A 27,360-nucleotide genomic window follows, 5' to 3' on the forward strand; every position below is an offset into this window, starting at 1 on the left:
TCTAACAGGGCTTGAAAACACATGAAGCTCTGTTCGCTTACACCACCATTCTGTAGCGAACAGCTACATGTATACCATGCTACACTCCCCCATCTTTGAAGTCTTTTTGCTGCATATCACTGGAAAAACAACAACAACGCCTGAAGCTTTCTGATAATTTTTTTTCTTCCAGTTGTATTTTTCAATTTGGAAAGAGCCCTAATAGCTCCATGTTCTATAAATGGATGTTTTCATTTGGCAGAGGAGCAGCCCTTAGACACCAGGGCACTCTTTTTTTGTGTGTGTGTTGGTTTTGTTTTTCTGACAAAAATTGTTCAGCTGGAGTGCATCAGGAGCTGCTGAAATCTCCTTACAGAATTTATCACATTTGCTTTGTTCAGCCAGCAAAGAAAGTAAGTTATAAGTTAGAAAGCTAAGCCACCTACTCAGAAAGGAGTTTCACAGGAGTTTCACATTATTAGACCACATTGCTGTAATTATTAAAAAGCCATACACACACACAATATTCCTGGCCATATTAAAATATTCTTTTAATATGTTTTACCTACAGATTATTGATCTACTAAGACTAGAAGTGCAGTTTCCATTCTGATTCACATATCAGAATGTGTCACATTTTTTTCACAAAAAAAAAAAAAAAGAAGAATTAAGCCAATATACCATGAATTCTTCCTCTCCTTGAATTTGGGATTTGGGATTAATGTCTAAAGTTTGTACAAGCACCGTACAACACTGAAATCCTGTAAAGTGTCAGGTTCATTGAAGAAAAAAAAAAAAAAAAAAAAAGTACTTATGTTATTGTTTATAAATGAGCTATTTTAATCATGGAGGGAACCTGTTCCCATATGTTATGGAAGCCTTGCTATACCTAAATAAGCAGTGGGTAATGATCTAGGGGAAAATTCTATTTCTAAACTTAAGGTCTAGCCAGTATACAGTCCTAGGATATTTTGCCTTAGAAGGCAAATATGTCTCATGGTGGCATGAGACAAAGAAAAAAAGACAGTCATCACCTTGAAAAACTGCTATGGAGTCTGAAACTTAGACAGATCTACAGTGTTTTGCTAGTAACAAGAAGCTGCAGCATTAAAAAAAAGGTGCAAAACATCCTGCAACCAGGCTGAAATAGAGTTAGACCAACCACTGAGATTCTCACATCGGTGCATGCATATTGAGCTGTATAAGAAACTGCAGTACTGACTAATGAAATTAAACATTTATATGGCTTTAACAGTCTTAGTAAAATAACTGTGCTTATTCAAACACTGTGTTTGTAAAACCCAGGAGCTTTAGCCTCTAGAGTAATTGTACTCTCTGGGTTCAGCTTGTAGCATAGGTCAAAAAATTAATTCTGTACAACCCCAAACATTCTTGTGATTCTGTGATGCTGCACAAAAAACCCTTCACTGCCATGGCAAGTAAAGTATCTGGAAATTTCCACAGTCATTGAGCAAGGAGAACATTTAAAGGGTGTTTACCATCACTGCCACCTGAATAGCACTAAAATAAATTGGGCCATTCAAAGTTCAAAATTCCTTTCTCAGCAAATACTTAGATACATCTTACGATTATATGTAGCTGGTTTATATTGTAAAGGTTAACTTATTTGGAAGAGGGAATAGACAACGGTTGATAGAGACTGTGTCCATACTTGTTCCCCTTACTGTTTCAATTGCTTATGGACATGCTTTATTTTGGGGAGAAAAACATCTAAAACACCTATAATTAAAATGTTTTTAGTATTGTAAACATTTGATCTACACCTTTCTGTGCATTCCAACATCATGTGATGAAAATACAAATATTTGTTTACAAGTAGATCCATTCCTAAGTGCAGCGTAAGACTGGCAATATTTCAGCTTGCTTGGCTTCCTGGCAGTTACATACTATCAATGGCCATGATATACAATATTATCTGAATATATAAATACACATAAATAATTGCAAACTCTACAAATGATGAGGTTACATTTACTCATATATCTTGACATTTAAAAATTCTTACGCACCCTAATTACTTTTCCTTCTGTACAACATTTAAGCATCTCCAGTGATTTCACTACAATGATTTCCATGTATATCAGATCACATTTAACAAATCTCAGTAACAGAAAAATTATCACCATCTCTGTGAATAGCTCCAAGTTTACAATTTTGAACTTACTCAAACTATAGTGAAAGCATGTTTTGTCCTGATTCTTTCCCAACAACAAATTACATTTGTTTTTATGCTTTTTTTAGCCTAATACAAAATACGGATGACATCTTAATGAATAATTTCTTCAAGAGCACTCTGTCTCTCACTTCTGTCACTGTGTAAGTCAATTTTCCTCCCATAGAGAATCAACTAATCACTTGGCTTCTCATCTGCTATTGCATAGCACCCATGGGGCCATCACATAAAAGGCCTGTTTGTGCTTTAGCAGAATATTAGATTATTTCATCTGTTTGGATCAGACATTTAAAATAGGGGCATCCTTTTTGTGGTTCTTTTTTTTTTTTTTTCATCTTTTCTTGCTGCTTATTTTCCTTCAGTTGAAGAAAAGCTGCAAATCAAAACCACAGCACTATTTCATACAAAGCCCATGGGTGACATATGTTCCAAAACACAGGTGCTGTTGCTTACACAAAGCATATAAGCAAAACATCAGTACAAAAAGAATTTGCTGGAATTAGGTCTCTAGGGACTGATCTTCAACTGCTATCAATTCCCTGATATCCCAGCAAAGTAAGCTGACATTAATAGCTTGGTCTACCATTTAGCCAGCCTAAACACCCTTAATTCAGTGAAAGACCATGCTTCATAACTGGCAGTGCTACTGCACTGTCTGTTATCTTCTTTTATGTCAATATTTCTCAGCCTATTCTATAGCTAGATCATACCTGCTCGTGAAATACATTTCAATATTGGGGCTACATTATATATATATATATATATATATATGTACATATATCACTTACTTCTCTTGATATAGTAAGAAAAATACCTACTTCTTGAGTACCTCAGGAAATGAGTAGATTTTTCTTGACCGATAATTTCTCTTTAGAATTTAAGTGTTAAAAAAGTCCATTGCATTTAAAACTTCAGGTGAAAATAATGAGAATATGGGATACTTTACATTAAAACTTCAGTATATAGTACCCATTAAAAACTTTTTAAATTTTTGTGTTTCAAAAATGCAATTGACTGCTTTCATGGCTCTATAGTACATACATTGCTACAGCAGCAGAGACTTTCTCTTTACAGGGCAAGATAACTGCAATAGCAGAAATATAACTCTCTCATAACACAGAATTGCATGCCACACTGGCTGCTGCTAATTAAATGAGGAAGTAAAGAACTGTTCCTTCTAATCCACCATGAATATTTGGCCTTTTTAGCCATATTTGTGTGTCAAATTTTAAAGAGCATAGCTATTTGCACTCTATTGATGTGAGAAATTTCCTAAAGTAAAATGTGACCCTTTACTGCTGTCAAAATATATATATAATTAAAAAAAAAAATCACAATATTTGTCACCATCCTATAAATATAATTCATTAAGTCATTTAGCTTATGGTAGATGTTGTACAAAATGAAGATGCAGTATTACAATATGCTGAAGTTGCTGGTCAGCGTTTTGCAAAATGTTGTACTGATTAAAATGCCATACATTAATTATACATTAATATTTTGAGCAGGCCTTCACGCCAATTCCTTAATCCTTAAAATCAAGGACAGAAACAATGCAGTGTTTAAGACTGTGTGCACTCCTCACTGTTAACAGCACAAAGTCCTTCCCAGATTCTGTTTTCTGAACTGTGCTGGGAAACAGGACTTTTTTGCTCAGCTCCACAATTATCTGTCCCAAGGGGCTATCCCAAACACATTTGTCAGAGTTGTATTTTGGGCTTGCTAAATCAAATAGAGGACAAGATAATGTTTGTCATCTACCAAAGTCCTCCTAGCTCCTTTTGCTATTTGTGCTGACCTCTCCAACCAGCCACTCCCCCTTCTACCCTCATGGTGCTTCAGAATCGCCATGTGGCTCTTCGACGTATGGCTGAGACACTTGGCTCTGTAGCTGTCAAGCATGTGCAACACAGCTAAAGTAGGTTAATGATATCAGATGTAGAAGGCAAATTATAATCTCAACTAGATTTCAGTGAAAGGGATTGATGATCTCCACTGTTTCTCATCACAACAGTGCTTTGAACTTACCTAAACACTGAATAGATGGGCACACCTCCGGGTGCCCATTCAGTATGACCTGAAGCCACATAAAGACATCCCTGAATGAAAGCTCTAATCTCTTCACACACAAGAGATAACACTTTCTAATAAAAGGAAAAGATACTTTGTCACTGAAATTGATATCTTTATGTGAGTCATAACTATGTTGCCATTATCTACATTTACCTGAACAAGTTATTTCTATTTTTAAACAGCAACGTGAACCTCAGTTCCTCAAAGACAGGTGGAAATAGACCACTGCAATGGTTAGAAAAGCTAGGTAAGAAATGAACAAAAATCTCTTTTGTTCATGCTCTATTTTGAAGTTTCTTGTAATTGTCTCTCGTCTCCTTGAATTCAGAGCAATGCATATGTCTATGCTTAAGCCTAGAGGCCTACAGAAAAGCTGGGGAGGGGCTCTTTGTCAGGTCAGTGCCTACCACTTCTTATTTTTGTTTCTCTGCCTTTTCTTTACATCTTTTCTTTTGTATCCTCTGTGTTTATTGTCCCACCGCAATCCTCAGTTCACACTGCTCCATTCCTATACACTCATCCCTGTTCTAATTACCCCACAGAAGTTATCTTGGCCTTAGTAATGCATACCAACATCCCTTTTTTCATTTAAAAACGCGCAAAACTTCTCCTCACCAAATTATCAAATTTTGTTTTATGTATGGCTAAAGGATGATTCAGTTTTGGTTTGGAAGTGTTGAGGTAGAAGCTTGCTTTTGGTTTTGCCATGCAGTTTACATGCTAAAAAAGTTGAGCATACACTTCTGATATTGGTCATCTAAAAGCATAAGTCTCTCGCATAACTTCAGATTAACATTCCTCCCTGAAAAATAAGAATAGACACAGAATCTAGGTAATGAAACAGTAGTCTGAGGGCTATATCTAGTTACCAGAATAAGTTTCTTAAAGCTGAATCACAGTGTCTTCAGAAAGAGATGCAAAGTTCTCCCACTGTTGTCGTTTGTTACCAAAAAACAAAAAAAAAACAAAAGCAAAAACACCATACACTTTTTCACTTATAACAGTAAAGATTAGAGTTTTATTTAACAAAAATTTCATTAATTTTCACCTTGCATTTTCATCTTGAACTGTATTATTATACAAGATAACACAATTAAACAGCTTTATTACAGTCAAGATGCAATTTATTTTTTTCAACATCGTCCTAATAAGATTAGGATCACTTCATTACTCATTTGGATTAAAACATCTTAATTTAAAAAAAAAAATGAAAAAACAGTCTTTGGTTTCCTCATAGAAAACAATTCTGAGGTTATGCTATAACAAAAGACCACAGCCATGCCAATGAATTGGCTTTAAGCAATAAAATGGAAAAAGGATAGAGTTCTTTTCTACATTAAAACTAGCGGCCAGTTAAAAACTGACAAACGTACAAAAGGACAAGATAATTAACACCTATTAGTTCTCTTTTTGGTCTCTTAATTACAACCTTCTTCCTCATGCTGGCACACTATTAAGAGTCATTTTGTTCCTGCAGTAAGTTAGAAATCTGATGCAGTATTCCTTACTAATGTCATTTATAACAACTGGAAACACTACTGATGTGAAAAAGACTCAGGCCAGTCACTCACAGAGTTAATATGTAAGACTACACATTCACAGCAGAAAAAGCCTTTGCAATCTCAAAAATAACTGAAATGAGTAATCAATCTAAGGATTTGCACATGGTAGAAATGAGGAATTTGTAGTGAGACTTCAAATCTTAATCACAAATCTTCAGAAGGAATTTGACATTTTTGTTACGTCTTCATCTCCAGATAGAGCTATATGAGAGGATCTTGACCTTCAGTAAACTGGGGGCCTATATGTTATGAAAAAAAAAATACGTCACAATCTGTGAATATACACCAAAATATCAGAAACTGAAGCTAGCAGTAATTTTTAGGAATGCAGGTTTAACATTTCTAAATCACATTCCTTTCCCAGTTCCTACAGTCAGCATCTGCAATCTGCGTGTCTCTGGTTCCACACAAAACACACTCAGTATCTATCTTTCTTCCTCCATCTGCCTCTTGTTCTAGTTTCCTAGTTCCTCTATCTATCAAGTTTATGTTCTGAGTAATGGGAATTCTAGTTTCTTGAAGACATGTTAGCAAAATATACAGTACCAGTACAGGTACTTTATGAGGTAGACATCAAGAGTGTTAAACACATTAAATATCAGATACAGGACACATTAATATTAAGCTTTCATAGAATTATCATTTAGGTCAGAAAAGACCTTCGTGGTCATCACATCAACCTGTCCTACTGAGTCCCATTACACATCTCAGTGTTACGTTTACAGGGCTCTTATATACCTCCACAAATGGGGACTCCACCGCTTCCCTGTTCCAACACTTGACCACCTTCTCCATGTATATTTCCACATATACAATCTAAACTTCCCTTGGCACAACCCGAGACCTCCCCACATTCTGTCACCTAAGAAAAGAGACCTTGCTGCAACCTCCTTTCCAGTAGCTGTAGTGAGCAATGAGGTCTCTCCCCTCAGACTCCTTTTCTCCGGTTAGCCAGTCATCCATCAGTCACTCCTCATAAGCCTTGTTTTCTGGTCCCATCAACCATTTTTTTTGGTCTTCTCTACACATGCTCACGCAACTCTATATCCTTTGCATTATGAGGGGCCAATACTGAACACATTATTTGAGATGCAGTATCACCAGTGCCAAGTACAAAGGGACAATCACTTTCCTAGTCCTGCTGGCCAATCCGCTTTCTAGCTACTCTTCCCAAGCTCATATCTCCGCAAGTACCCACAATCCAAGTGTAGGACCTGGAACAACAAAGCTTTGTTGAATGTCAAGCAATAGGCTAAATTGGTGGGCCGAGTCCAACTCGCATCCTTTTGCAAAGCCTTCTGACTCATAAGCAGATCAACAGTCCCATATAACTTGGTACCATCTGCAAATTTACTGAGGGCGTACTCCATCCCCTCATCCAGATCATTGATAAAAATATTAGACAAAACTAGACCCAATACTGAGCCCTGGGGAATGCCACTGATAACTGGCTGCCAACCAGATTAGATTCCATTCACTGTGACTGAATCCAGCCATCAAGCCAGTTCTTCATCCAGTGAACTGTACACCTGACTAGATATTAAAACTAGACATCCTGCTGGTTATAGCTGCACTGACAGATCTACATTTATCCCTATTAGTAACATAATACCACAGAGTTTAAAACTGAACTTAGAACTTTGACTTTTGTAAATAATTATTCCAATTGGCATATACTACTTTTCATCTTGTACAACTGTAAGAAATCTGGTATTTCATTCTCCCCTCTACCTCTTAGATGAGTGCAGCAAAGCCAAAATTGCATAGGAAAGATCTTAAGAGAGAAATTTTATACTCCTATTATTTTGAAGAAGGAAGTCAGCCAAGGGGGCAGATTGGCAAGTAACTCTTTTGGGACTGATGGTCAGGATTCTCCTGCTTTGAAGGCAAACACATGCCCTGCAGCAAAGTGCTGCACTGCATATGAGCAAACTAGTTTTAATCCGTTTAGCTTGGACAATAACAGTCTGTCTTGCACAGCCTTGCCTTTGTGCTGAAATTGTGCATAGTGGCTCAGTAGTTCATGCTTTTTGCCCCAGAGCTTAGCTTGCACCCAGGCTAACTATATAAATGTGGTCAGACTAGGCTTAATGGGATGAAAACACACTTCTGACTACAGCAGACACAATAACTACATTATGATCTAGCCTAAAGCTAATAATTGGACTATATAACATGGCTGCATATATTACATATGTGGGTGAACAGCAATTTTCTTAGTCTGCAGAATTGACAGAGAAATGCAATAGCAAAGACATGGGATATTATCTCTATTTAGGCACCAGCACCCACACAGCACTTCATTGTAGGTGACTTCAGGGTCTCCTTTTGTACATTGAAGCTTAAGACTACCCAAGTTGCTGTATGTCACGCACATACAGCAGAGAGGTAGACATTGCTTGTTTGTTTTGGAAGTGGTTTCTAAAGGTGTGAGAGAAGTTTTACATACCAGTTAGATTTTCTTCCATGGGGTTACAATATAGTTAACAGGCCCACTTTGCATAAAGAAATACTGAGTACTTTCAATAATTCTTTGTCAAGATACATTTAGCCACGTTTCTCCAGATTAGGGTTTTCTTAGGCATAAAGGCACACAGTGAGAGAGGATGAAAGTGAGTTGGAGTTGCATTGGGTTTGATTTTTTCCTCTTTTATCATCTTGCAGTAGACACTGATGAGGCTCCTGCTAGTACTTCAACATTCAGACCAGCATGCTGGAGTACTGGTCTAGTACTAGTCTTTTTTGTACTAGGCAAAAGAGAAGAGCAAAAGCTTCATCCTGCTTACCCTGGTGCTATACATGTCAGAAGCATACACTTATTAGAGGATAGTAGAGATGAACTTTCTTTTTGTGCTACTATCTCACGGACTCATATATTTCATCTTCCAGGATTTGTTGCCTGATCTTCCTTCTCCACTATGCCCAAGTCAGCCACCCTCCCCAAATGCATCAGTGGAAGTATGTGTCAGGTTATATGTCACTGTGCTGTGATTAATTAGCTTGGGGCAATTTCAAAACATGAATTAAGAGTCTGAGTGAAATAGGAGCTGTTAATAATTTTTTTTTTCCAGTGTTACCTGTGCTATGTATGAGTTGGTACAGTTACTGTGCACATCTGAGGTAGTTTTCACACCCTTTTGGGGCTAAGCTTGAGTTGTGAAGGTAACTAACTTTCATTTTAGAAAATTTAAAAATCCATTTTTCTTGCCCTTCGGTTAGCATAGCTTATGTAGGCAGAAGGCAGGGAAGTCAGTTCTGGTTTTGCAAATTACATTAATTCTTTTCCTGAGCTGAAGTACAGTTCTTTATCTATTCTACATACAGAAATTAGGTTGTGTGGTCATATATTTCTTGCTGATTTTCTACCACACCACATAATATAAAGTACATGGAAAAGTTTCCTTAAAAAAAGTTAACAGCCTTATTTCACTTATTGCAGTGGTCTACATCCTCTCTAGCATATTACAGCTTTAAGGGCTAAAATAATAAAACACTAACATTTAATAGAGCTTGCCCATATACCTGCAGCATGTGTACAAACAAGAAAAGAGAAATATAAAATGAAGTTTGGAGCTCACAGTCCGGAAACAGAGGGGAAAATATTTTAATTTAACAACTGATCACATTTAGGTATGAAAACATTAAATACAATTTTAAATCTTACTGAAGTGCTTCCAAGCATAGATGGTAATCCAAGGAATACTATGTGCATCTTGAATCACCACATTCAGGAATATTTAATTCCTAGTACAACAGATGCAGAGAAAGGCTTCTAAAATAATAATGGGAATGGATAGCTTATCTTAGGGGAAGGCTATATGAGCTTGACTTATTTATCCCAGGTGGTAAAAGGTGTAGAATGTTGTCTTGTTTCTTTTCCAGCACAACAATGATGTAATTCAATAGGAATGTAAAATTCTGTTAATTTTTATTTCCATGTTATGTTTAGATCATTCTGAATATCCCACCTTTGAACTGAATGTTTAGGTCACTTTGTAACCCCAAAGATGGGAAAGCACCTCTCCTTTTAAACAGCCATTCAGATTTTGAACATCCTGAAATATCTTTCAGAGTATATACATTTATCAGTCAGATCAGACCTAGCCCAGTATGTGAAGAGCTTTCCAACATGGCGACAAAAATCCTGAGTCATATCAAGCTGAAACCTAAAGTCAAGGACAGATTAATCTATCTAAAATGCCTGACATGAGAGGGCATGAAATGGAAGACTTTGAGACAGAGAAGATAACACTAGTACTGTAAATATATAAAATTAAATTCTAAACTGCTATATAAAAGCTTAAATTTAAACTATTTAATTTTACAGCATCACATATTGGAATACTGTGTCTATTACCTGGAAAAGCAACTTGTGTATTTAAGTGACTTGTGTGAGTCAAACACAGAGTTAAACACAATTCTTTCTTCCCAAACAGAATAAGGACACTGTACAGTAAATGAGAAAACCACTCAATAGTCTCAGCTCTCCCTTCAGTAACAAGTGTCAGGATTACTAATTGAGAAATTTAAGTGTATGTTTTCCATTCGAAGATCATATAGATGAATTACATAGGTATAGTATAAGCATGTATTTTATTTTACACTTATTAGAGCTGCCATATAAATGTTTCCATGAGATGCGTTCTTATGGACTCTGTGTAATTGCCTTGAGGGAGGGAGTATTTTTCTTATCTTGTCTTCAGGTAACAGTCTACTTCTAGAAACATCTCATTTATAAAAGCAGTTATAATCACAGAGGACTGGTTGGCTGAACAGACATGCTATGGTTATGTAGTAAACATTACTCCTACTAAGTGAGCTAATATTTATGAATGATTTCAGAAGGATTTGCAAAAACAGGGAGTCTTTCCCTAAACCTTTGTCCTAGGGAATAATATATGCGAGTTCTCTATCACAAAGCAGCTTCATAGAAGCATTTGTTAGTGAAGTATCGACACTGTAATTCTTGCAAACTCACATTCTGTTTTACCTGATCCACACCTGGTATCAGCTCCTTATGCATACAAAAAAAAAAATAAAATATTTCATGATCATATCAGAATATAGCTGCAGTTAAAGTCACAGAAACAGTTCCTCTCACTGGAAAATTCATTAAAAAAAATCCCTGCAGTTGTCATAGCTTATGGTTTAATGAATTGGTTCTTTTATTCTTGTTTTCTTTAATTTAAATTCCAGCATGAGATACATAATAAAATGGAGACAGTTATATATTCTACTGCTATGTTAAGGTTAAGAAATAAATATGCAAATACAGAATTTCAAATTGCTTTAGAGGCCACGCAGGCAGGCAAAATTTATAAATATGAAAGGAAGTCAGCCCTGGTGAAAACTCATGCAGTTCCACTGACATTCTTAATAAATGTGTATTTTTAGAACCGCATCTATACCACTCCTGTTAACACTTTGGGATCCACACAGTAGTTCTGCCCTATCAACAGCTTTAAGTGGTTTTCCTTCTCAGGAAGTACCCTGAGCTGTTAGTTGTGACACTTCCTCTTGCTTTACTGAAATAATAACTTAAAATTTACTGCTACTTCAATATAATTGATTTTCATTTTAGTGTTGTTTCCCCCTCCTCCACGTTGCTTCCGTTGCTGTTCACAAAATTCTGTTCACAAAACTGCATTTTGTGCTGACAACTGAAAATTGAAAGAAGAGGAATTAAGAAGTAATCAATGTGATCTCAGAATCAGCAAGGTCAGAATCCTGCCCTAAGGAGCAGTCCCTAACAGAGGTGTTAGCACAGATTCTACTAAAGGAATTACGTGTGGTGAGGGTTTGACTTACCTATAGCAATAAGCCACAGTGAAGAAAAGCTTACTTCTGGAGCTCAGACACAGAATTCTAAAGCTGAAAAAAAGACACACATCTTGTTCTTTCCTTATTTCTTGAGTGACTTATACTAACTGTACCAGTTGTTTTCAGTCTACCCATAGAAATTCACCTTCTCCCAATCCATCATCCCCTTTCACAACCCTCCACCTTTCTGAAGTCCTTTAAGAAGCTTCCTTTATGTTTGATGAAAGCTAATGACCAAATACCAGGAATATCCATATTAGAGCTTTTGATTTTGTCAGGTGAGATGTTATCATGAGCTCAGTTATCCACTGAACAGTCGGCACACAGGTGCTGACTAGCCACATGCAAGCCCCACATTAGACATATCTGCCTCTTTCCAAGGTGTTAAGGAATATGAGGTAGCTGGCAGTGCTATAAGGGCTCAAAATGGAGAAAAATCACAGTGATAAAGAAAGCTTGAAATTATATTTATCACTGTGTGCAGAGATCAGGCAGAGGGACCCAAATCTCTAGGACACCAGGCTTTTTTAAGTAATCTTTTCACAGAATAACTCATTTCTAATTGGATTCTGCACATTTAGTAAGAACTACACTATAATTACTCTTTTTCTACACAATTATATTTTTGGTTACTGAACAGCAAGAAGGTGGGGGAGTAGTCCAATGAAACGTAAGGTATCTTTGAGGACTCAATGAGCTTTTTCCATTATTTGCCCTACAACTAACTTATTAGCATCAAAATCTCACACTGTCCTATCTGGTTTTATAAAATAAAACAGAATCAGAGATTTTCATTTCTGAGCAGACACTGTCTTGCAAGAGAGAAGTTGATTTCACCTTTCTCACTTAACTGGTTCTATGGAATTTCTTAAAACAGAAATAAATATAAAGAGGAAAATAATCATGGTGAGAGGTAAAGAAGTTTCCATGAATTAGTGCAAGGTAAGTATCTATGAAGCCAAAGTCCTATCAAAAACAAACAAAACAAAACAAACAAAAGCACTAGACTATCAGCTACGCACCACATGGATGGAAAGGACCTGTGGAGGTAATCTGCTCAAGTAGGGCCACATATAGCAGATTGCAAAGGACCACGTTCAGGCAGCTTTTGGAGATCTCCAAGGAGGAGACCGCACAGCCTCTATGCCAGTGCCATGCACTGGCAGCCTGGCACCTGAACAGTACAGAAGTGCTGCCTGGCATTCAGATGCAACCTCTTGTATTTCAATTTGTGCCCATTGCCTCTGCTTCTAGCACTGAAAAATACCGAGAAGACGCTGACTCCATCTTCATTGCACCCTCTCTTAAGGTATTTAAACAAACTGATAGAATCCCGCTGAGCCTCCTTTTCTCCATGAGGAAACTGTGCCAGGCTCCAGCCTTTGCTCATAAAAGCAATGTTCCAGTTCTTTAATTGCTTTGGTTCATTGGTATGTTGGACTCTTTCTAGTATGTTCATGTGTCTCTTGTGCTGGACATCATGGAACTAGACACAGTACTCAGGTGCAGCCTCACCAATGATGAATAGACTAGAATCACCTCCCTTGACCTGCTGACATTACTTTGCCTGATGCAGCCAAGAATATCATTAGCCTTCTTAGGGGCAAGGGCACATTGTTGACTCATTGTCAACTCTGTATCCACCAGGACCCCAAAACTTTTATTGCAGAGCAGCTTTCTATCTGGGTGTCCCCCAGCATATATCCGGGCATGGCGTTGTTTCTCCATAGATGCAGGATCTTGCAATTCTCCTTGTTGAACTTCATGAGATTCTTGTCAGCCCTGTTCTCCAGCCTGTCAACGTTTCTTTGGACAGCAGCATGGCCCTCTGGTGAGTCATCCACTCCCTGCAGTTTCATGTCATCTGAATCTACTGAGGGTACACCCTACCCCATCATTCAGATCATTAATGAAGATGTTAAACAGGACTGAACCCAGTTCTGACCCCTGAGGTACTCGTTATTGCCCTCCAACTAGACGTTGCACCACTGACTGCTACCCTTCAGATCCAGCCAATCAGCCAGCTTTCAATCCATCTCACTGCTTTTCTGGCCCATACTTCAAAAGATTCTCTATGAGGATCTTATGGGGGAGAACAAAGGCCTTACTGAAGTACAAGAAGAAAATATCCACTACCTCCCTTTCATCCATCAGGCTGATCATTTCGTTATAAGGAGTATTTTAGGTGGTTGGCCAGGCAGGACTTCCCCTTGATGAATCCACGCTGACTATTCATGATGATTTTGTTCTTCTGTCCAGAACTAGCTGAACAATCATCTTCTCAGGATTTCAGGTGAGGCTGATGCATTTTGGTACTTGGGGGAAAGTTTCTGTTACTCCTATCTTCAAGGCAACTGTGAGAAGTGCCTGATTGACCAGGGGTTATTGAGTAACCTCACAATAATATCAGCCAGCTCCTTCAGCACTTATGGGTACATTCCAAAAGGACCCAAGGACTTATGAATGCTTAGTTTACTAAAGTATTCCCTGATCCAAACCCCTTTCACCAAGGGTACATCTTCCTTGCTCCAGCCTTTCACCCTGGTCTCTGGGATTCCTGAAGGCTAGTCTTTCTGGTAAAGACTGAAAGAAAGAAGGCACTCAGTACTTTGGCCTTTTCACCATTCCAGGTAACCAGGTCTCCCATTTCATTCAGCAGAGAGCCCACATTTTCTCTGTCTTCCTTTTGTCACAAACTCACTCGTAGAAACTCTTCTTATTGCCCTTGGCATTACTGGCCAGATCCAAATCCACTTGGACTTTAAAAATGGCATGCAAATTTACTGTATTTGTAAAGAAAGCTGGATAGGAGGTCAAAGTATTTCCTTCCCCCTTCTTCCTCCTACACTTGCTCCAAAATCCAGATCTCCTAGAAAACATGAATATCAACTGAGATTCATCAACAAGTAACTGGAACTATTCAGTGATGAATTAAACTTCCCAGCATCCCGATAAAAGTATACAAAATAAAAACAAACTCTCAGCTGTGCCTGAGATCTACTGTTTACAGATACCAGCCAGTATATTTACTCCAAAGCATAGCTTCTATGATTTTTTTCCTTGTGAACTCTACAGTGGTGACCATACAAGGGCTGGAAGCTGCACAGATGGATTTGCTATTCACTAACCAGGAAAGAACTGCCTGGCAACAGGATAATCAGCAGTAGTGCTAGCTGTAATGACCCTGACACAGAGGTCAGCATCCTGTGGGGAAATGAAGAGGCAAAGTACAGGCTTCAGACTTCATGCGAGCAGATTTTGGCTTGATCAGGAAACTTGCAGGTGGAATCTCATGGTAGGCAGGTTTGAAAAGCAAAAAGAGCTCAGGACAGCTGGCAGATCTTTAAGGACAGCATCCTTCAGGCACAATGATTCATCCCAATATTCAGGCATACTAGCAGATGTATCAGCGACCAGCTTGGCTAAGCCAGGAATTCATGATGGAGGTCCATTGCAAACAGGCATTGGAGCTCCATACAACAACCAACAGAGGAATTCAAAAACATTGCCCCAGCATGCAGGATAGTGTCAGAAAATCTTAAGCTCAAGTGGATTTGAGACATAGAAAGAGATGCTAAGGACAGAAAGAAATGTTTCTACTGTTATGCTAGCAATAAAAAGCTGAACAGGGAAAATGTGTGCCCTCTTGCTAAATGAGATAGATAAGTTGATGACAACAGACATACCTGAGGCATGTCTGAGAATACCTGAGATTTCTTTGCCTCAGGCTTCACCAAGAAGGGTTCCCAGGCTTTATGCACCCATCTTCAAAGACAACCAAGAGAAATTGCACAGAAAAAAATTACAAGGCAATCAGTTTTCCTTTGATGCTAGGGAAAGTCATGAAGCAAGCCTTCTTTGAACACACTTTTGGCACAGGAAGAAGAAAAACATCATTGGAAACAGCAGGGGTTTACTGAAAGTAAATCCTGTTAGACAACCTGATTGTCCTCTGTGATAAGACCAGATTTGTGGATGAAAGGAGAGCAACAGATGTCATTTACCTCAACTTCAGCAAAGTTATTGACATTGTCTCACACAATAATCTTGTTTCCAAGATAGGACATGATGTGGATGACTGGATAACCAGCTGAACAGAGAACTGCTTAGATAACCGTGCTCATGGTTAATTAGTTTTACTCTACCTGGAGTCAAGCAACAAGTGGAGTACTGCAGAGATCTATCCTGGGACTTGTCCCTTTGATCTTTATCAAAGCAAAGCTTGCTCATCAGCTTTGTATATGCACCAAACCAGGGTCAATCAATGAAGTTGTGGGCATGGCTACCATCCAGAGAGATTGGATGGAGAGATAGAGGGATGAGTTGATGGGAACTTCATGAGATTCAGGAAGGACAAATGCCAAGTCCTACACCTGGGAAGGAAGAACCTCATGCAACAAAAAGGCTAGGGACAGAATGGTGGTGGAGTGGCTCTATAGAAAAGAACCTGGAGCTCCTGGCTGACCACATCATCCATTAGACATGAGGCAGCAACGTGCCCTGCTAGCAGAAGCCCACAGTATTACCAGCTGTAATGACAGGAGTGAAGGCATCAGGAGGAAGGAAGTGATTATCTTCCTTGTTTCAGTGCTTGTTAGACTCCATGCTGCATCTGATTTTTGGCACATTAATATGAGAAAACAATTGATTAACTGGAACGAGTCCATGGAAGGATCATGGGGACAGTCAGAGAACTGGAGCACTTGCCACATGAGGAAAAGCTGAGAGAACTGGATCTGCTTCAGACTAGGGAAGAGAGGACTTCAAGGACACATATTAGCAGCCTTCCCGTATCTATGAGGAGGTCAACAATGCAGAGCCAGGCTGCGCATAGTGGTGCATAGTGAGAGGATAAGAGGCAGCAGGTGCAAGTTGAAACAAGAAAGAATCAGAATAAGCAGTGAGATAATATATAAGACAGTGTTTAATCCTGAAGACAAGAATTCAGGAAAAAAAAAAAAAAAAGGAGTCTAAAACACTGAAATCTTAACATAGAGACCACAAAACATAAAACAATTCTACCTAGTTAATCCACACAAAGAAAATACAAAGAAGGCATGCCTTAGTAAGTGTAATAATACTGAGAGTTGAGGGCTTTATAACTTTGAAGAAAAGGTATGTTCTAACCAGGATGAACACAGTCTAGAAGACTTTTTTTTTTTTTTTTTTTTTTTAAAGTGGGAGAGCTAAGAACTATGCCATAAAAAAAAAAAAAAACACTGAAATTTTACAAAAGCCTCCAGACCATTAAAAATCAAGTTTGGATATCTTTCAAATAAGATTAGTTCTATGCAATTCAGAATATATTCATTTAACATAAGAATTGCTAAGTGAATTTCCATGGGTTGTGATACAGAAGCAAGTCAAGAAAGCTGTAACAAAAGTCTCAAAAGCACCAGATCCTTATAGAATCTATAGCTGAGACCCTCTTGGAATGTTCTCTAACAAGCTTTTCAAGAGGAAAAAACCTCTTCAGGTCAAGTCTATGAATTTATCCTGTCTCACAGAGAGAAAGTATCTTCAGTAACATCCTTTTTTTTTTGGCAAGCATTTAAGTTTTTACTGGTATATAGAAATACCATTTACACAGCTCTCACTAACAGTTCAGAGACCTTGCTTTCCTCACTGTTAGGTAGTACTTATGTCAAGGAATACCCCCATGCTCTCAACTTGTATACACCTGCAAACCAACCAGATATGCACCGACAGGCAGGAAAGCAACTGCAACATTTTGGGGGGTAGGGATGAGTCACCCAAAGGTGCATCAGTGTTTTTGTTTGCAATTACATAGCATTAGGTGTTGGGATCTTGCATGAAAACAGCCTCATCCATTTGGAAATATCACATTGTGTCCAGATGTGGACCCAAGAGCAATGCTTTGTAGCAGTTTCCTCTCTTATTTCTGAAAAGAGTTTCTGTGCACATCTTTTCTTCCTACCCTACTGATTAGTAAGGTACTTTAACATCTTTTCAATGTCAGCAACCTTGTAGTGATAGCCAAAAGTTCCAAATTCACCCTTTTTATGGGTGGCCTTTATGGGTAAGGGTGTTGCAGACAGACTTCTTCCAGTCCTGTAGTTGAGCAAAGACCATGGAATTTGGCATAGTACGTGCAACCATGTAGCATAGCACCCTTTGACCACAGATAGATCTTTAATGATCAATCAAAAAGAAAAAAAAAAGAACAGTTGAACCAAATACCAACAACTAACCACAAGAGCAGGCCTGAAGCTGGACAAAACTGGTGTAAGAGGGTAACAAAAAAAAAAAAGCAACATCTAACTCATGAAGAAATTATCACATACAGAAAATTTGAATGTAACCTGGAATTGCAGACCAACAAAGAAGGTGGAAGTGTATACTAGCAAACAACAAAATCACCTTAAGTGGATTCTACAGTAAGGAAGACGAATCCATCAATATGAACATCGCATTCCTTCCAGCAAAGAGGTACAGATGCTGACAACCCACCATAAGACCCTGCCCCACATGGGCAACACCACTGGGGAACTACCAACCTCAGGATCCAGAGGAGCAGTGTAGACAGGCAAGCCTTAAACTGAGAAAGGGGCAGAAACTAAGACATGCATCTAACAATTTTATCAGCATTGTTATTCTCTCTTTTTCTGCAGCTAATAATAATTAAACTTTTATCATTCCAGTTACACTAACTATAAATGGTTAGCTTTATACTTATATAAATAGTCACATGCTTCCTCTTTGCCCATAAACAATATTTTCAGCATAGTACAAGGTCAAAGTGTTTCAGACCCTGTCAACAGAATCAACAGGGCCTATATTATTCTAATTTGAGATGCTGGACTAAGATTCTCACATCCACCTTGATATGCCTTACGTCTGTAGAAAGCACAAATGGAACATTTCCCAGGAGTTTCTTTGAGGCAAAAAATTTGCAAAAATATCTGTACAAAAATCTGTTTCACACAGCACATGTCTTTCTGATGCAGATGATAAACATGCACTGCATATTTACATATATATAATATAAAATTTATGTTTTTAAAAAAAGCCTTTCACATATTCATGAAGTATTCCTTTGGGCTTTCAGCTAAATAGGTGTGCCTTGTGCACCCAAGCTGGGCCACTTGAGCTGGCACCTACAAGGGGAAGGTGTGGGCAGAGGCAGAGCTGAAGTCAAAAGAACAAATTGAAAATTTAATGGAATAAGGTATGGTTATACAGAACCTGATGGCCAAGCCTCCACCACTCCATCTGACTACAAGAACAGAGGGACAAACAAATTCAATTCTGGTCAGGAATTAGGGGATTCAGGACACATGGAGATATAACTACAGCCCATTTCAGGTCCCAAGGTGAAAACCCCACAATTTGATCTGTGCTGGTGGAACCTGTGGGCAAAGCTCCATTATTACAGGATATTTTATCAGCATGAGAAAGGGGTGGAAATATTCTGAGCCTACTTCTTTTTAGACAAACAGAAGCGCTACTGAAATGCAGGTGGTTCAGGGTCACCCAGTTTCAGAATACACATGGACTACACCCAAAACCAGAACAGATGCAGCGTGCAGATTGGCATTTAATTCAGGTATCACAAGGCTCTGAATAAGTTCACCCAATGTGAAGTGGTCACTTCTTCCATACGGCTGTCTGAATAGCTGACAATACCATCAATAGAGCCACTGCCATCGTCAGACTGAGCAAGTGCAAGCACAGATGCCATTCTTCAAAATACACTTATCCACTTGCTGTTTGAGAAATTGTTTTGCTGACAAGAATATGCTGGTTTATATATTTCATGACTCCGAGCATTCTCCTCCTCCTGCCTGTTACCCAGGGATACTATATGCTGGCATGGTCACCATGGGAACAGTGGCCAAACTTAAGATGTTTTCACTGTCATATACAAGAGCCATCTGCATGATTTTTCCATTTCTGTCCCTCACACCACCGGTGCAGGCTCCCAGGCCAACACACAGCCACCAGAACACCACATGCAGCTCCCAGGCTGGGACCCTGCTGCTGCACTCCTGCAGCTGCTGGTGGGATGCAGGGCAAGCCCTTTGCTGGTCACAGATGTGCTTTTCTGTCCCAAACATCTTTTAGAGATCTGGGACAGATCTTACTTAAACACATCCCATCCTCAATCAAATACAGTTATTTCAAAGAAAAAGTTCTCCATATATAACGAGGAAACTCTGGACTCCTACCTTGATATAATCTAGGTTGCAATGTGTCTGTTCTGTTCTTACTAATACAGCATGGATTTCCTAGACCCAACCTTGAAAATTCACCAGAATAAGAATTTCAGTTCTATTTTTATTTCTGAATTAAGAATCAGCAGCCACCATGAAAGGTCTTGTTTGTGGTTATTTGTCAATATTAATGCCATACCCATGCTCATTCAGGTGATCTTAAATTCATAAACAATTACTTTCCCAATACATGGGTTGGAAATTCAGTGAGCTTCCTTGAATCTGTGCCATTTCTCTCTGGCTAGCAAATAATCCCCCCACATACATGCCCCATAGGCCAAGCTGACAGAATACAACCAGAAAGATCTATTAATTATCAGATTAAATTTCTGCAGATTTTCCAGATGAGACTGACTGGATGTCCTGTACACGCTTACTGGAAGTTGAGCATGGGGTTGCTCTTCTTGCAGGTTGTTTTTTTTTGTTTGTTTTGTTTTAAACCAGAAGCAGAACTTAAGGATGTTTCTGTTTTCCTAATCATTAAGCCACAGTTTTGACATTGTTGCATGAGCATACCCTTTCCGTGTATTCAAAAAATGACATCATTGTAAAGAGCCAATGTCTTCACAATAGTACTTCAATTATGAAGACAGGCAACTCAGAGGATGCTTCTTAATTTCAGGAATCACTTGTTACTCCATTTTTATCTCTCAGTGGGTGGAAATGTACTGTTTGATGTTACATGTCTGCTATGTGCTTATGCTGTCTGTAGCCTATAAATTGTTCTGATTCCTAATGAAAGAATATTATTTCAATTATTGTTATATTTCATTAACATTAATAGATTCTTAATAAGCTGAGGCCTGCTGCAAATTAAAGACAGCCCAAGGAAGGTCAGGTGGTGCTCTGGATAGCAGGAGTTTCTTACCTGCCTGCTTACAGCCACGTTTCTATCTCACACAACAGTCTCCAGCACGATCCTGTCACAGGCTGTAGTCAGGTTACTTCTTTAGGAATCCCTTTAATAAACTACTTTTTCTCCCTCATGTTAAGTTTATTTTCCTAAATGCCACTTTTTTTTTTCCCCATCACCATGATATTCTCAAATGCTTACAAATCACACTTGTTCATCCATTAAGTGATCCCCAAATCCATCAAGTTGCTACTTTCATTATCTCTCTACCCAATTTTTGTACTTTTCTCCAAATATCTTACATAAGTTTCCTTATAAATCTCTCCATTACATATAAGCAACCAAGACCCTTTGCTCCTTGATCTTTATAAGTAAGGAAACATAAGGTCAAACAATATTCAAAATGAACCCAGGATCATACAATTGATTTTGTGCTCTATAACTGGCTTACACAAGACTTGTCTCATTTGAAAGTTTCACCAGTAATAATTTCATTTTCTTATCATCAGTGGCAGCTTTGACTACCACAAAAAGCACAACCTGCTTTTCCTCAAAAATAATGTCTGCCTTTTTATATATATTTGGATTTATATATATATATATTTGGATGGACTACTTTATTTTTAAGAGATTGGAGTCCTAAATCATCATTTACTTATCTACAAATTTTATAAAACCTCTCTTAAACTAGTTATTGTACTCTATGCCATTTTCTGTAGATATGAAGAACATCTTTCATTACCTCCTTAACTTCACCTACCAAATTTCTTACAATGCACTTTTTAAATAAACATGCTTTATTACTTCTTTCCTTCTATTTTATCAACTAAAAAGTCTTTCAAAGGTATTATCTCTAAGTGTCTCCTGAAGAGTATCCATGAACCTAGATTTTTCTTTAAATGTTTCAAGATGTCAATTTTATCCTTTTAACCAAGTGCTTTAGTATATTTACCTACTTATTTCAGTATTTGAATGTTTGAAAATCCTGTTTGCAATAAACCTATTGCCATTTAAACATAAATATATTTGTGATCCCTTGATCCTAGTGAATTACTAGTTTTTCCATTGGTTATCTGCTCTCTAATTCATACTCATAAAGCTTAATTTAGAATTTGAGTTAGGTTTAATAGCCTATGTTAGGAAGTTTTATGTCTGCCCCTTTTAATAGAGGGGCAAACCTAACACAGTGGACAAGTGGCTGCTGTACATCCTGAGTGTCTCCAGTGCCAAGCAGGATGTTCCTGAAGAACTAGCTAGGCAACAACCATGAAAATATACTAGTGACGGAGCTTTTTCTTCCCCCCTAAATTCTGGAAAAATGAGCTGAAAACATTGATTCTGTAGTTATTTTTCATATATCTCATGCCACAAATCAGACTAGAGAACAAGATAGGCATCTCTTTCTGTGTATCTGAGGTCCTCACACCAAGCTATTTTATGAATGTCTAGTAAGATGTTCAAGGGAACAGATTCAGTAATTCAATCATAAGAGTCATCCACAACACAGTAACAAATAATTTCAGAAGGAGTACACACACCATGATTTTTACTATAAATTTACACCACTAGCAGGCTGGAAGACTTGTAATGATAAATAACACAGTGGTTACCTTTGCTTAGAATGCGTCTCAAGACAAGGACACATTAGTTTATGTAGAGAAAGCTATTTATTCACGCTGATATTGTACACACAGCATAAGTACAATTAGCTGTGGTAGCTCAACATCCTGAATTAAGAACATAATTAAGTTCCTCTTAGTTGATTTCAGATCCCAACTTCAAAACAGAATTGATTACTAAACTTGAAATTTATTACACTTCCAAATCAGTGAGACAGACAGAACTATCCATCTTCAAGAAAAGTCAATGCAAGCTGTAGAAAAACAATGGTGGGTGGGGAGTATGGTTTGAAAAACTTCTGCCAAAATTTGCTAGTTCCTTTTTTTTTTTTCCTGTTTAAATAAATGGTCACCATCAAAAATCAGAGCTCTCATATCACAGTGGAATTCCTATTCACATACAGAAAAAGTGGTAAATACAGGGCAATAGGTGTTTTGTGCTTCTTTAGCAGCCTCAGAAGAATGCAACACTCAAGACAGGTAGTTGTGAAAAAACAGTGATAAGACGTTAGCAGATTTTGGTCTGTGTGAGACCTGAGTCTCTGTAGGCTCCTGAAAAAATAATGTGTTTTTCTTAAGCACACTGAGATCAGAAAGAAGGCAGGAGTCTCCATAAGAGGGTATAGTTTTCCTCCGGAGAGGATTCATTTGAGAGTACTGCAGTTTAAGGACTCTAGTCAGAAGCAAAGAGCACAGATTTTTCCTCCCCCATCCAAGTTTAAATCTTGCACATTTCAAAGAGAAACTATCCATAAGAACATCAGCCCTCCCATGATGATATCTATCCCACTTCAGACATCCATCCTCTCCTCCCTTCCCTCAAATCTGTAACAGTTGGAAGCGCCAACATTTACCATTATTTCTGTGAGCAGTGAACTGTAATTATGCCCATCCTCAGTAATCTAACCTACAAACTAAGTAAACAAATGCAGCTTATAAAAGTGTTTGTTTTAGAAGTTTGAAGACCTCTTCCCATTTATCAAAGGTGAAATCAAGATTCATTTTGTCACAGTTTAAGTCTGTGGGAAATAAAATATTTGTAGAAACCCGATCTACCAGCCAGAGAACATATTTAATGAAACATAAATGTCTACATATCACACAGAAGTAAAAAGAGGAAAAAAAAGTCTTAAAGCAAAATTAAGAAGTACTTACCCAAATCACTTAGGGATGGCATTTTTCCAATATCTTATGTAGTTGATTTCATAAGAAATGCAGCCTAGTTCTACCAGAATTTATGGGGATGGATGAAGTTCCAGACAGAAAAGAACATGTAATTTGAGGCCAACAACTCCTCACTTGGGTCTGCTCTAGGACAGCTCTATATACAACCCCTGAAGCATCCCTCACACCATATACATTCTGGGGAAATCCCTTTCTGCTTTCTCAATTCTTCTATAAGATCCACGTGATCAGGCATTGATTAATTTTAATTAAGATGCCTATATGTACAGACATATAAGCTGTTGTCCATTCTTTTGCATTATGCTGAGCTATATTCACTTCCTCTTCATCTGTTTGTTTGGCTCACTGTTCTGTGTGGGTATGAAATAATGTGGAGCTTTTCTGCTCTCCCTTGTGCACCGTATGTGAATGTAGCAGAAAACATACAGGCTTATGACTCCCTCGCTGCAGCAGAAATTATATGAAGATTTGAAATCAAATCAATCACAGTGGGATTCCATCTGTGATTTCAAATTCTACCTGTAGCTTGAAGTACAAAGATTTCTCACTCCTCAGTGAAATTCTCTAGCACTGCAGAGAGCAGGAACGATATGTTTCACATAATTCTTCTGGATAGAGACTAAACCAATGCAGCTAAATGTTTTCTCCCCAAATTTGCTTTTATCATAAATCAAAACTATAACTGGAGAGAGCATTGTGGAGAAGTGGTGCATGGGAGGTCAGATGCCACATTTTAGGACAATGGCAAGGAGAAGAGCAGGATGGGACTGGCACAGAGACCAGAGAAAGGAGGCAACATACAACCACGAGGAGGAAGGAATATTTGATGAAATACCTTGAAGAAAGGATAGGTATGCTAGACAACTGTAAAAGTTGAGGTCATTAAATGCAAGCAAGTCCAGATAAAGAAATGTTTATAGAAAGCAAGATATGATACACTGTAAGGCAGCAGGGTGCTAGAAAATAGTTGTTGCCAAAGCAGTCAATGGAAGAGTAGTTTCGTTTAACAGATCACTATTTCATTGTGTAACTAAATACATTTTTGGACATCCATCAACATCACAGCTAATTCTGGGCAGTCCAAGGGCAAGGATGAGAAAGAATAGTTCAGTAATAGTTTAATATTTATGCAACATTAAAACTACTTTGTTGCCTAAGTACACAGGCTACACAGCTCTGAAAGAAATACATCAAGTTATATTTGATTATTTTTTTCCCCACCTCATCCATACACAACTATGTTTGCTCTCACTTTATTTTGATAGCTTAGACCACTCATTTTTGCTAAACTGTTTTTGCTATCTTTTTATCAGTGCATTTACAGTGGTATTTTAGACTAAGCCCCAAACCCATGGACTTGAGGGAAGCTAATACCCAGGGCTCAGCACAAACCTGGGACAGGGGAGGGTCAGGCTGGGTGTTAGGGAAAGGTTCTGCACCCAAAAGGGTGTTCAGGCACTGGGACAGGCTCCCCAGGGCAGCAGTCACAGCACTAAGTCTGCTGGAGTTCAAGAAGCATATGGAAAATGCTCTCAGAGACACGGCTTGGTTTTTGGGTGGTCCTGTGTGGAGCCAGAAGTTGGTCTTGATTATCCTTGTGGGTCCCTTCCTACTTGGGACAGTCTATGATCCTTATATACACTCTCTTCTATTCATCCCAAAGAGTTTATCAGCTTTGTTTATCTGCTACTTTACCCAAGAGCAGCATCCATTCAAACAGTTGCATCAGTCTGGTAAATAAATTGCATTTTAATTACACTGTAAATCCCTAAAACAGCACTCCCAGAGCTGCCCATGCCTCTGTAGACATCCTGATCCTCAGGAGAATCTTTACTTCAATTGAGTTTACAAGCATTTCTTCAGAAGTCTTCTAGGACACACAGATAGCTCTATGCATGTGGAAATACAGTGCCATTTTTTCCTGTGATAATACAGGCTTGTGACTTTAAAGGATTAAAGGCTTGCCTATCCTTTTAAATTATGAGATGAAAGAGGACTACAGCAATATTTTCAGAAATGTCAAAGTGATTTTAATGTCTAATTCTCTTCTGAAATTAGAGAATATAGGCTTTAAAAGTTGCTTAACTTATTTTAAGAGACTTAAATCTCTAAATAACACGTGCACCAACCATGTGAAAAAGAAGTCAATCACAGAATTGTTTGGGTCAGAACAGACCTTAAAAACCACCCAGTTCCAACCCCCTACCATGGGCAGGGACACCTGCCACAGACCAGGTTGCTCAAAGCCCCATTCAGCCTGGCCTTGAACACCTCCAGGGATCGGGCATCCACAGCTTCTCTGGGCAGCCTGCTCCAGTGCCTTACAATGCACTGACTCTTACTTGCCAGCTAGATCATGTACATGAGATCAAAAAAAAAAAAAAAAAGACACGTTTAAAAAAAAACACAACAAAAACACACAAGTAAGGAAGCACGCTCAGTACTGATTCTTAGAAGTATTTAAAGAAACCATAAGACAAAGAACAGCATCCTGATTTGTTGAAAAGTTGTAACATTTCTCCAAAACCTCAGTACAGAGTAGCATGTGCATTTCAATAACTGGATCTCACATGTCTAATAGAAATGCAAGTTGTTTAGAAGCAAAAGGTTTTTGTCTGTATATACATGTATACACACAAGTGTAAGAGAAATTATAATGCTACTGTTATAGCCAAATCAGCCCATTGCTGGAGATCAAATAACAAAACAAAAAAACAAGAGACATGTTTGAATTAATATACATAAACCTATTTCTCAACTGAGGCTCAAGTGACTCAACTAAGATTACAATTTGTGAGCTTCCTCTATACAACCCTCCTTCTCAATGACCTCCTAAAGGTGGGAACAAGACAACAACAACAAAAACACCTTACTGTAACTGCTGGGGCTCTAGCACAGGTCCAAGCATGGTACTGAATGGCAGAGAGCCTTTGTCACCTGCAGTCACTGGATGACAGTGAAAACCACACATGCCAAAATGATGCTTGTTCTGTATCTCTCACAGGAGAATAACCAAGAGATAGTTCGGTAAATCACCATTGTTTTCAATTTATGTCAAGTAACAAAACAAAAAAAATGCTCAAACTCCCAAAAATATTCCTGTTCATGAGAGAATATTGATTTTTTAATAAAGTGAAATTAATATTAACATTTATATCAATAGAAATGTTTAAATAGATGTATTTAAAATATACAGAACTAACATCCTTGAAAAATACTAATCTATTTTAGAATTACAGTTGTAAAGGACCTCACGAGATTATCTGCTTAATCCCCAGTCAGTATATGTTCTCAGTTTAGGATGTTACACGAATACAGCAATCCTAGAGACATACAAGAAGCCTTGCTTCATATGTACCTGAACAAGAATAAGGCAAGGCTATGTTAGTTTGTTTTGCCTCCCCCCCCCCACATCGTTCTCCACAGTGTACTTTAAAGCACTTTGTCCAAGCTATTTTTAAATGTCTCACTTCATTGCTTCCACTTACTTCCATTAAGCAAAAATTTTTCTTTACTCTGCTTAATCCAATTATGAAGCAAATGTTAAATTACAAGGCTGGTCAGGGGATTAGCATGGCAGAAAAAAAAGACTGTTCAGCATTTTATATTTCCTGTCTACATTTTCATTGGTATCATATTTCTATCTCTAAGCATCAATGATTGCACTTGATAGGTATAAGGAAAGAATTTTAGAATAGACAGATATGCATCATTCCTGATGTTCACCATATTTCATGTCAGGCTACTCCACTTTCTTGGAAGGAAGAAACATCTCCTGTGTTTGTAGGACGCAGTCAGCTGCTCTAGCTGACACTCCATGAATTTATGGGGTGATACTGAA

The 27,360-nt window shown here is 38.1% G+C and overlaps 1 protein-coding gene across 3 annotated transcripts in view; it reads right to left on the reverse strand.

Moving 5' to 3' along the window:
• GABBR2 (gamma-aminobutyric acid type B receptor subunit 2) overlaps positions 1-27,360 on the reverse strand; it is a 520,678-nt gene that overhangs the window by 436,390 nt on the left and 56,928 nt on the right. The window contains exon 2 of one of the 3 annotated variants that reach the window (XM_072034868.1): positions 11,617-11,679. The exons of the other annotated variants lie outside the window; for them this stretch is intronic. The gene's annotated coding sequence lies outside the window, so the exon portion shown is untranslated. The remainder of the gene's footprint in view (positions 1-11,616; positions 11,680-27,360) is intronic. 3 annotated transcript variants of the gene reach the window in all.

Source organism: Anas platyrhynchos, chromosome 2, assembly GCF_047663525.1.
Source record: "Anas platyrhynchos isolate ZD024472 breed Pekin duck chromosome 2, IASCAAS_PekinDuck_T2T, whole genome shotgun sequence".
NCBI classification, from domain to species: Eukaryota; Metazoa; Chordata; class Aves; order Anseriformes; family Anatidae; genus Anas; species Anas platyrhynchos.